Raw genomic sequence first — 11,495 nt, forward strand, 5'->3', positions numbered from 1 at the left:
TAATTGACATTTGATGATAAATAAAAGCTGTTATTTATGAGTAAAGTGTTGCTATCTCTTGTCAATCGTTTACTATTATTTCTTTTTGCATTTTTTGACTTCCAGAATAATTATGTTATGGTTTATATCATATTATTCAAACTCTCCACAGTCGGTCATATGTTGGAAGTAGATATGAATCAAGACTGTCATGGGTTGGCTTGTAGAGGTCTAAGATGTTAGACAAAGCGGGGCTACAGTACTCATGAGTGCTCATAAGTTCTGAGTATTGGATTCAACCCACGCTCACTTGTATCACTTCATGGAATTTATCTCGACTGATCGTGAGACGGTAATATCATATAAGTCTTCAAACCTAGAGATATGATTTGTTGCCTATTAGTTGGTTATGCATTGATTGCACGAAAACGCATTGGTAACTCGATGTTATAAACCGTGTTTTTGAGTGTAATTCAACAAGTAGTAGAGCAAACATATGAGTCGAAGTTTATCTGTTCCTTCTAGGATTAGAAGCGATATCTGGGCCCCTCGATGATTTTGTTTTGACCTATGTACCGGGCCCGGTCAGAACTAAATTGATGTGTTCAGTTAAGTTCTATGTCAAACAAATCGGAAATCGGGAAACAAATGCTGGACAATAAGCAAGACCATGTTCCATGTATTTGTCCGGCTGATATCTAGAACAGAGGATTATATGATCACTTATCTAAAATGGCGCTTCATAGTTCAACAGAGTTTAAAGAGCTACGATTGCTGATCGGTTCCTAAAGTCATACTTGCAACTATAGTTATTAGACTTATCCAAGTGGGAGACTGTTGGATATAGTGTCTAAGTCCATAATTATATTTGGTATGTACTTGACCCGACCCGGCATGGTCCATTTGGGTTGCACTTCACCCGAACAATTTACGGATAATCTTTTGAGAATAGTATAAGTTATGATTTATTAATATATTATAAGTTCTAATATATTAATATAAAATCATATTATTTAATTAGTGTTGATCTATAATTAATTTAGAATTAATTTAGAGATCAAAAGTATGACTAATTAAATATGGGCTCTTGTATTTATATAGTGTGGGCTAATGCTTATTTGGAATGGGCTAGGCTTGCATGGAAAGTCCATGGATACTCCATGGAGCTTTAACCCATGGATCTCATGGAAATGAAAAGACATGGGTATTAGGGTTTACATGGATGTAACCCTAATCCACCACACTATATAAAGGAGGCTTTGGTTCTTGAAATTGCACTAATTGATGTGTGTAAACTAAGAGGGCCGATTTCAAGAAGGTTGTGACTATTGTCTCAAGTTTCCATGTTTGTGGTGATTTGTGACATCCATTTGAGGCATCCACATTATTGGTGCTAGGCTCTAAAACTCCAAGCAATCAACTACTACTATAAGGTAAGTAATTCTACTAGTTTTATTTGATTCAAATACCCCATGCCATACTAGTTAGGATAAGAACCTTGGAAAATAATTATTTGCATGCATCTTAGTCAAACATAGATCCAAGGTTTCTAGGGTTGCATGTACACTATAGGAGTGTTAGAATGCTCAAAACTCATCAGTGGTATCAGAGCCTGGTTTGTTTATTTGATACTTGATGCAAAAAAAAAAAAAAAAAACTTGAAAATCGAAGTTTTGTTCAAAAGCTCGTATCAAAATTTCAAGTTTTGTATATGTACTTACGATTCTTGAAATTTTTGATATGAACATTCATAAACATATGAGTTTAGAAGATCATAGAAATTATGTGCTAATAATTGATTAGATTAATTCTTGATCTTTATGTGTTTTAATGGAGTCCATAACTAGTTCTTAAGTTATGGATAACCAAAAGTCACATTTATAAATAACCATTAAAAGAACACATAGGTTACAAAAAATGAAGAGTCTTCATTTTTAATAACCATTAACTCATAAGTTATGAGAAATGAAAAGTTTTGAAAGTTTACAAAACTTTCCCTAAAGTTTTGGAACATGTAAAGTCATATTAAAAACTTTAGTTCCAACCCCTAGAATTTTAAAAGTTAAAATTCAACCCTTATAATTTATAATATTATAAGTTAATAATATATATATATATATATATATATATATATATATATATATATATATATATATATATATATATATATATATATATATATATATATATATATATATATATATATATATATATAAGATCAAGTCGTCTTACCGCTAGTACGCCTCATTCACGAAGCCGGTCTATAAGGGGGGTATAAGGTTGTTGCTTATAAAATGGCAACTTAATGGGTGTCCACTCTCACCCACCGCTTCCTTGATCGGTGGAGGGTCATTAGCCGAACGGGTAGGACAAGGACTTATAAATTCTCATTAAAAGTATAATGATAATACTAAAGTAACTAAACTTTATTGAATTCCCAATCTTAGTTATTTTAGGAAAATGTGAATAAGGTGCTAATCCATGAAATTACACTTTATACTTTGTTTAAGTCGTTAGTGGAGCGTGTGTGGTTAACCGGCACACTAACTTGAACTTAACAAGGTAGGTAAAGGGTGACTTAATGTTTATCATAGTATCAATGGAGCGTGTGTGGTTAACCGGCATATCAATTGAGGGGTAATACATTAAGGGTACCAAGTAATTTTCATGGTTACTTCACACCTTGTTTTGTGATCCTCGGCATCCCAGTCACAAAACTTGAAGGGCAAACTCGAGATTGAAACATGCCATTGAAGAAAGTTCAATGAATCTCAAAGAATCTAGGAGTTTCTAAACCAATTAAAACCTAATTAAATATTTCTTTTTTCATGGTGGAAATTGGTGAATCGTCATTCACCTACCTTCAAATATCTTATAACTTAGATTACGGCATCCCTCTTCTAAGTTATAAAATATTGTGTTGGGTCCTAGCCTTAATATTACATTTGGGTGTTTTGTTAATGACTATCTCTATATCTAATCTAATCTATTCCCTCTTCTTTTCAGATGTCTTCCAATAACAATGCTTCTGGCTCAAACCCTACTAGCTCTTTCTCTCTCATGAATCTTTGTGGAAGAGTCATCTTTGATGGGTCCAACTTTACAGATTGGATCAGAAACATCAGGATGGCCACTCGGTATGAGAACAAAGAATATGTTCTCGACAAGGAGCTGAAGGTACCCAAGCCAACTGCTACTCCTGAAGAGCTTGCTGAATATGAGGTACATGAAAGAGATGCTACAAAAGTGGCATGCATCATGATGGCCACCATGACAGCCGAGCTCCAAAAGTCCTATGAGGACTATTATCCTTTTGAGATGCACCAGGACTTGATGGACCGCTACCATCAAAGTGCTCGTCAAGAGCGATATGAAATAATCTCCTCCATGATAACAACCCGAATGAAGGATGGTGAACCCATCACGGGCCACATGCAGAAAATGCAAAGGTATGTGGACCGTTTACTAAAGCTGAATGTGAACTTCCCTGAGGAGTTAGCAATAGACATCATTTTGCACTCCTTGGCATCGTGTTATGATCAATTCCGCATGACATATCACATGAACAAGGAAGAATTCACCCTCAGCAAACTTCAAGGACTCTTGAAGACCGCCGAAAGTGGTCTAAAGGGTAAGTCAGTTGTTACTACTCCTACTCCTACTCCAACTGCGGCCAATGTCTTGGCAATCGGGCATGGCAAAGGGAAGAAGAGAAAGAACCCTTCTAAGGGTACCAAGGGTAAGACCCTTCAAGGATCCTCTTCAAGCAAAACCAAGAAAGGTTTTGTCACTCCTTCTGCTAACCCTAATGAGGCTGAATGCTTCTATTGCCATGAAAAGTCACACTGGAAGCGAAACTGCCCAAAGTACCAGCAAGATTTGAAGGATGGGAAAGTAAAACCCAACCATGCAGGTATATACACTATATTGTCTAATAACTCACCTCATTCTAAGTCTTGGGGTCCTTGATACAGGTTGTGGTATTCACATATGTTGTGATTTGCAGGGACTAAAAAGAAGTGAGAATGTGGAGCAGGGAAAGATAAACTTGATCATGGGAAACAGGAAAGCTTCACCTGTCACCAAGATAGGAGTTTATTCCTTAGTGCTAAATAGTGGGTTTACATTAGATTTGAATAAATGTTATTATTCGCCAGAAATGGCAAGAAATGTTATTTCCTTTCATGCATTGTATAAACAAGGTTTTACCTTTTATTTTGATAATAATAATGGTAGTATTGATGCTTTCTTTAATAATGTTCTTCATTTTAAAGCATTACCTTGTGATGGCGTGTATGAAATTGTATCTGTTGTAGATAATCTAGGAAATAATGTATTGTGTATTAACTCTTCCACTAGCTTAGATAAAGCATCCTTATGGTATTGTCGTCTTGGACATGTAAGCAAGAAACGCATATGACAACTCCAAAAGGATGGAGTCTTGGAGTCATTTGACCTAAAGTCAGATGATAGTTGTGAATCTTGTTTGCTTGGTAAAATGACAAAGTCACCTTTTACTGGAACTTGTGCTAGGAGTGAAGGTTTGTTGGACCTCATACACACGGATGTGTGTGGACCCTTCAGAACCGCCACAAGAGATGCTAATCGGTTCTATGTGGCTTTTACTGATGATTTTAGTAAATATGTATATGTCTACCTAATCAAGCATAAGTTAGAAACCTTTGAGAAATTCAAGGAGTTTAAGCAAGAAGTGGAGAATCAGTTGGGCAGGAACATTAAGATGCTTCTATCCGATCGTGGTGGTGAGTATCTTAGTACTGAGTTCCTTGACTATCTTAAGGAATGTGGGATTGTCTCACAATTGACACCTCCTAGGACACCACAGTTGAATGGTGTAGCTGATAGGCGCAATCGGACCTTGTTGGACATGGTTCGTTCCATGATGAGTCGAGCTTCGCTACCAATCTCATTTTGGGGGTATGCCTTAGAGACTGCCGCCCATATCCTTTATCTAGTCCCTACAAAGAAGGTTGCCAAAACACCTCACGAGGTGTGGACTGGAAAAGTTCCCAATCTAGACCACATGAAGATTTAGGGTTGCGAGGCTTTCGTGAGACGCGAGACTCACGATAAGCTCGAACCCCGAATCGAAGGGTGTATTTTCATCGGCTACCCATAGAAATCCGTTGGTTACATCTTCTACAGACCCAGTGATAATGTGGTCTTTGTAGCAAGAAGAAGATTCTTTCGAGAGAGAGAATTCATGAGCCAAGGAGAGAGTGGGAGGCAAATTGACCTTGAGGAAATTCAAGAGTCAAGTGGTGAAGGAACCTCAAACCCTAGCCCTCAACCTGAGGAGGAAACTCCTGTTGAGCCGACTGAAGAATCTATACCTCTGAGGCGTTCCACCAGAGTTAGGAATGCACCTGAGCATTATTATGGTTTTCATATTACTGCAGAAGGTGAGACACTTATCAGTGATAACACACTGATAAATCTGGATGAGCCTAACAGCTACACGGAAGCCATGGCAGGCCCTGAGGCTGCTAAAGGGAAAGAGGCTATGGATAGCGAGATACAGTCCATTTATGACAATCAAGTTTGGAACTTGGTTGACAATGTACCTGATCGTAAGATAGTTGGGTGCAAATGGATCTTTAAGAAGAAGACCGACATGGATGGTAATTTACACACTTATAAAGCACGACTGGTTGCAAAGGGTTATTCTCAAACTCCGGGAGTTGATTATGATGAGACCTTTACACCAATGGCCAAGATTAAGTCTATTAGGGTTCTGTTAGCCATTGCTGCATTTCATGATTATGAAATATGGCAAATGGATGTCAAAACCGCTTTCCTTAATGGAAAGTTGCTGAAGATGTTTACATGGTTCAGCCAGAGGGTTTTGTCAGTACAGAGTACCCCAGTAGAGTGTGTAAGATCGAGAAATCCATTTAGGGATTAAAACAGGCACCTCGCAGATGGAATCTTTGCTTTAATGAGAAAGTCAAAGAATTTGGCTTTTCAAGGAGTGAAGATGAATCTTGTGTCTATATCAAGGCTAGTGGGAGTATAGTCAGATTTTTGGTACTGTATGTGGATGACATACTACTCATAGGAAATGACATCCCAACCCTGCAGGAAGTAAAGTCCTGGCTTGGGAAGTGTTTCGCTATGAAGGACCTTGGAGAAGCTGCCTATATCCTAGGGATAAGGATTTTGAGAAACAGGAGTAAAAGACTAATTGGACTTAGTCAAAGCACCTATGTGGACAAAGTGTTGAAAAGGTTCAACATGCATAACTCCAAGAAAGGAGAGTTACCCATCCAGAGTAACGCCAGATTGAGTAAGACACAAAGCCCTAGTACTGAGGATGAGATAACAGAAATGAGTCGAATACCTTATGCTTCAACTGTAGGATCGATCATGTATGCTATGACGTGTACTCGACCTGATGTAGCCTTTGCTTTGAGCGTGGTTAGCAGGTATCAGGGGAACCCTGGCAAGGCACACTGGACTGCGGTAAAGAATATCCTCAAGTACCTACGGAGGACTAAGAACTGGGTCCTTACCCTCGGTGGCAGTAAGGACTTGAGAGTTGTAGGGTACAATGATGCTAGCTTTCAGACTGACAGGGATAATTTCCGCTCTCAGTCGGGCTGGGTCTTTACTCTAAACGGAGGGGCAATTACTTGGAAAAGTTCCAAGCAGGAGACAGTGGCTGATTCCACTTGTGAATCAGAGTATATAGCAGCAAGCGAGGCAGCAAAGGAGGCTATATGGCTAACGAACTTCATCGGAGACCTTGGAGTTGCACCAGCTATAAAGGAACCAATGGAGATTTTCTGTGACAGCAATAGTGCGGTTGCCTTAGACAAGGAACCAAGAGATCATGGGAGATCCAGACACATTGACAGAAAATATCACTTCATCAGACATCGAATAGAAGAAGGAATCCTCGTGGCAAAGAGGATATCATCGGATGAGAACCCAGCAGATCCCCTCACGAAGGGACTGACTCGGGCTAAGCATCTCCAGCATGCTCGGAGCATAGGGCTGAAGGATGATATTAGTTTTAGTAGTTAGATAATCTTGAAATTTGTAAAATGTAATTGACAATTGACGATAAATAAAAGCTGTTATTTATGAGTAAAGTGTTGCTATCTCTTGTCAATCGTTTACTATTATTTCTTTTTGCATGTTTTGACTTCCAGAATAATTATGTTATGGTTTATATCGTATTTTTCAAACTCTCCACAGTCGGTCATATGTTGGAAGTAGATATGAATCAAGACTGTCATGGGTTGGCTTGTAGAGGTCTAAGATGTTAGACAAAGCGGGGCTACATCACTCATGAGTGCTCATAAGTTCTGAGTATTGGATTCAACCCACGCTCACTTGTATCACTTCATGGAATTTATCTCGAGTGATCGTGAGATGGTAATATCATATAAGTCTTCAAACCTAGAGATATGATTTGTTGCCTATTAGTTGGTTATGCATTGATTGCACGAAAACGCATTGGTAACTCGATGTTATAAACCGTGCTTTTGAGTGTAATTCAACAAGTAGTAGAGCAAACATATGAGTCGAAGTTTATCTGTTCCTTCTAGGATTAGAAGCGATATCTGGGCCCTTCGATGATTTTATTTTGACCTATGTACCGGGCCCGGTCAGAACTAAATTGATGTGTTCAGTTAAGTTCTATGTCAAACAAATCGGAAATCGGGAAACAAATGCTGGACAATAAGCAAGACCATGTTCCATGTATTTGTCCGGCTGATATCTAGAACAGAGGATTATATGATCACTTATCTAAAATGGCGCTTCATAGTTCAACAGAGTTTAAAGAGCTACGATTGCTGATCGGTTCCTAAAGTCATACTTGCAACTATAGTTATTAGACTTATCCAAGTGGGAGACTGTTGGATATAGTGTCTAAGTCCATAATTATATTTGGTATGTACTTGACCCGACCCGGCATGGTCCATTTGGGTTGCACTTCACCCGAACAATTTACGGATAATCTTTTGAGAATAGTATAAGTTATGATTTATTAATATATTATAAGTTCTAATATATTAATATAAAATCATATTATTTAATTAGTGTTGATCTATAATTAATTTAGAATTAATTTAGAGATCAAAAGTATGACTAATTAAATATGGGCTCTTGTATTTATATAGTGTGGGCTAATGCTTATTTGGAATGGGCTAGGCTTGCATGGAAAGTCCATGGATACTCCATGGAGCTTTAACCCATGGATCTCATGGAAATGAAAAGACATGGGTATTAGGGTTTACATGGATGTAACCCTAATCCACCACACTATATAAAGGAGGCTTTGGTTCTTGAAATTGCACTAGTTGATGTGTGTAAACTAAGAGGGCCGATTTCAAGAAGGTTGTGACTATTCTCTCAAGTTTCCAAGTTTGTGGTGATTTGTGACTTCCATTTGAGGCATCCACATTATTGGTGCTAGGCTCTAAAACTCCAAGCAATCAACTACTACTACAAGGTAAGTAATTCTACTAGTTTTATTTGGTTCAAGTACCCCATGCCATGCTATTTAGGATAAGAACCTTGGAAAATAATTATTTGCATGTATCTTAGTCAAACATAGATCCAAGGTTTCTAGGGTTGCATGTACACCATAGGAGTGTTAGAATGCTCAAAACCCATCACCTATAACCAGAGTCTCCTGGAGGGAGAGTGTGACAAGTGTATATAGATCTATACGAGGCTGACGACTCCGCACCCTGACTGTTAGCTACAGTCCCCGGGGTGACAAATGTCAACATTAGGTATGGCGTCTAGTATGGTTATGAGGAACTCACAACAAGCGGAAACAATGACTCATGCACGTAGTAATACATAACTCAATCATGCTCGGGGGGTAATAACTATATTATAGGGTATTATCAGCATGTTCAGAATTCAGGATAAACACTTCCACAACTAGTTTTACTTAATAATAAAACTATACATCTTCATTTCTAAGCATGGCATATTTGCTTACAGGTTACAATCTTGGTCATTTAAGACTGCATCTCATCTATTAGGGAAAAATGGGATTTTATGGATCTAATACATTCATTTTCAACACAACGAATCATAACTCATCTATTAGGGAAAATATGGGATTTTCTGGATCTAATACATTCATTTTCAACACAACGAATCATAACTCATCTATTAGGGAAAATATGGGATTTTCTGGATCTAATACATTCATTTTCAACACAACAAATCATAACTCATCTATTAGGGAAAACATGGGATTTTCTGGATCTAATACATTCATTTTCAACACAACGAATCATAACTCTTTTCATTTGAAAATATCGGTTTTTCTGGAAAACATACACGGACTTACGAATGGCATACATTTTATCAAAAGACTACTTATGAACTCACCAACTTAAATGTTGACACTTTTTCTTTGAAATAACTTGTATTCTCAGGAAATCGCTAAACCAGGTTAGCAACTACTTTTGAAGACTTACGCTCAGGCGTTAGTTTAATCTTTTGAATATCATATTGTAATTGACTTTTGCAAACATGTAATACTACAATCATGTAAACTTTTCAATTATGTATGTGATGGTCGTGTGTACTTTCTTTACTATTCATTTGTTATGATACTGAACATGACGTCCTCCGCCCCCGAACGTTTCCGCCGTTCAGGTTTGGGGGTGTGACAGATTGGTATCAGAGCATTGTTTATAGTGAACTAAGTATTTCAAAACCATTTATTTTTGATATACAACTATAAACACAACTGGGCAAAAACACTCGGACTAAGAGTTATACTTTTTTAGAATAAATCTTTATAAAAGTATACGTGCATGCATTATATAACAGGGTCAGTATCATAATGAAAACAATATAGAAGTATTATAGATGAGTTGTGCAATACAGGTATACCTTGGAATATGTAATCGGGACTGGGATGAATATAGCCTGATCAACTATATTTGTCCGAGAACCGACCAGCATATGCCAGGGGATAGCTACAGTGGACAACAAGTCTAAAACTTACCAAACTTATAAACCTTAGAATCAAACATAACATTTAGAATACTATAGGAGTATTTTATGCTTACAATAGTTTAACTTTGATGTTCAACATTATGTGCCTTAGTTCTAGGCAATTCTTCTATCCCTATTCTTGTACAGACGCAATGGTCAGATTCCATCTACCAGGGGACCCCTACTACCCGAACCAAGGCAATGGAGGATGGGTAGAAGATGATCCAGAGGAGGATCCCGAGGAAATTATGGAAGGATTCGAGGAAGATATACAAGAAGACTCCGACACCGACCCCGAAACCAATAACTTACCCTTAGTGAGTCCGATCCAAAATCCTAATCCTCGATCAGGATTTCAGGGCCCAACACCTCTGTGGGCAGTGAACCTGAATAAGTAGAGAAACAAACAAGGTCTACTCCCTTCGTACAATGGAGACCGAAGCTTCTACAATCTTAGTGAGGGAGGCTCAGCAGACAGAGTCCTTCCTATACTGATTCGCCGAATTGCTCGCAATGATGAGCAAGGAAGGTCAACTATCCAACGAACCGAAGAGAATGATGCGAATACCAGAGTCAATACAGTTTGCATCCGACAGTTATGATTAGCTCATGGAAGAACCGTAAATCAAAATGAAGCTTGGCAGAGAGAGCTAACTGCAACTCAAACAGAAGTTAGGGAACTTAGAGCACGCCAGGCAAGGTATGAAATGCGTATGCTCGAGATGGAGCGTCAGTTGGCAGAACCAAAGGCTCAACAGAACAGTTCCCGTCGCAAGTAGAGGATACTCTACTCGCTCCTTCTTTTGGTTTATGGAATAACCTTCGTACGTACTCCAAGTAGTACTCTTTTCATGTAAATATCCCGGTCTAGCAATTTCTGTTTCACTAGACCTCTATGCTGTTAAATTTTCCCTGTGTGGTATGTTGTAGACCTACGCCAAGGTCAAATTTTCCGAATTCTATGTAACTTCTATACCACCTATTATAACAGACTTCTTGTTTCCTTTAAAGATCATCATTATCAATCCATGTTTTGGCTATGTAGGCAGTTCATGTCATAAACTGTTATAACAATTCACCACACTATCCCTGTCGATCTAATCTATTGTAGTTCAATGTTATTGAACTCAACAACACTGGTGAAGTCTTGACACCATTTCATCTGTAACCCTATAGCTGGAAATGCCTTCTCGCTATTCAAACAGACTCAATCCTTCGATAAATCCAACACCTCTATCACCTACACCCTTTAGAGAAAGAGACAGTTACCATAGGATAACAAATCTCTACAACTTCAACTAGGGCAATCAAAACAATGACGGAGATTCAACATGCCTGAGAAAAATCAAGAACACCCTATATAGATACCAAGAGATAACAAATCATTACCACTAAAAATAGGACAGAGAACAGAGGAAACCACTCGTGAAGCATGCGAGGTGGTAGAGAACCTAATGCGTCAAACGAATAATTAATAATTAATATGACCTATTGAGTTGGTAATTATATTACTCACACTA

The sequence above is a fragment of the Lactuca virosa genome, chromosome 1, assembly GCF_052849685.1.
Source record: "Lactuca virosa cultivar CGN04683 chromosome 1, Lactuca_virosa_CGN04683_v6, whole genome shotgun sequence".
Lineage (NCBI taxonomy): Eukaryota > Viridiplantae > Streptophyta > Magnoliopsida > Asterales > Asteraceae > Lactuca > Lactuca virosa.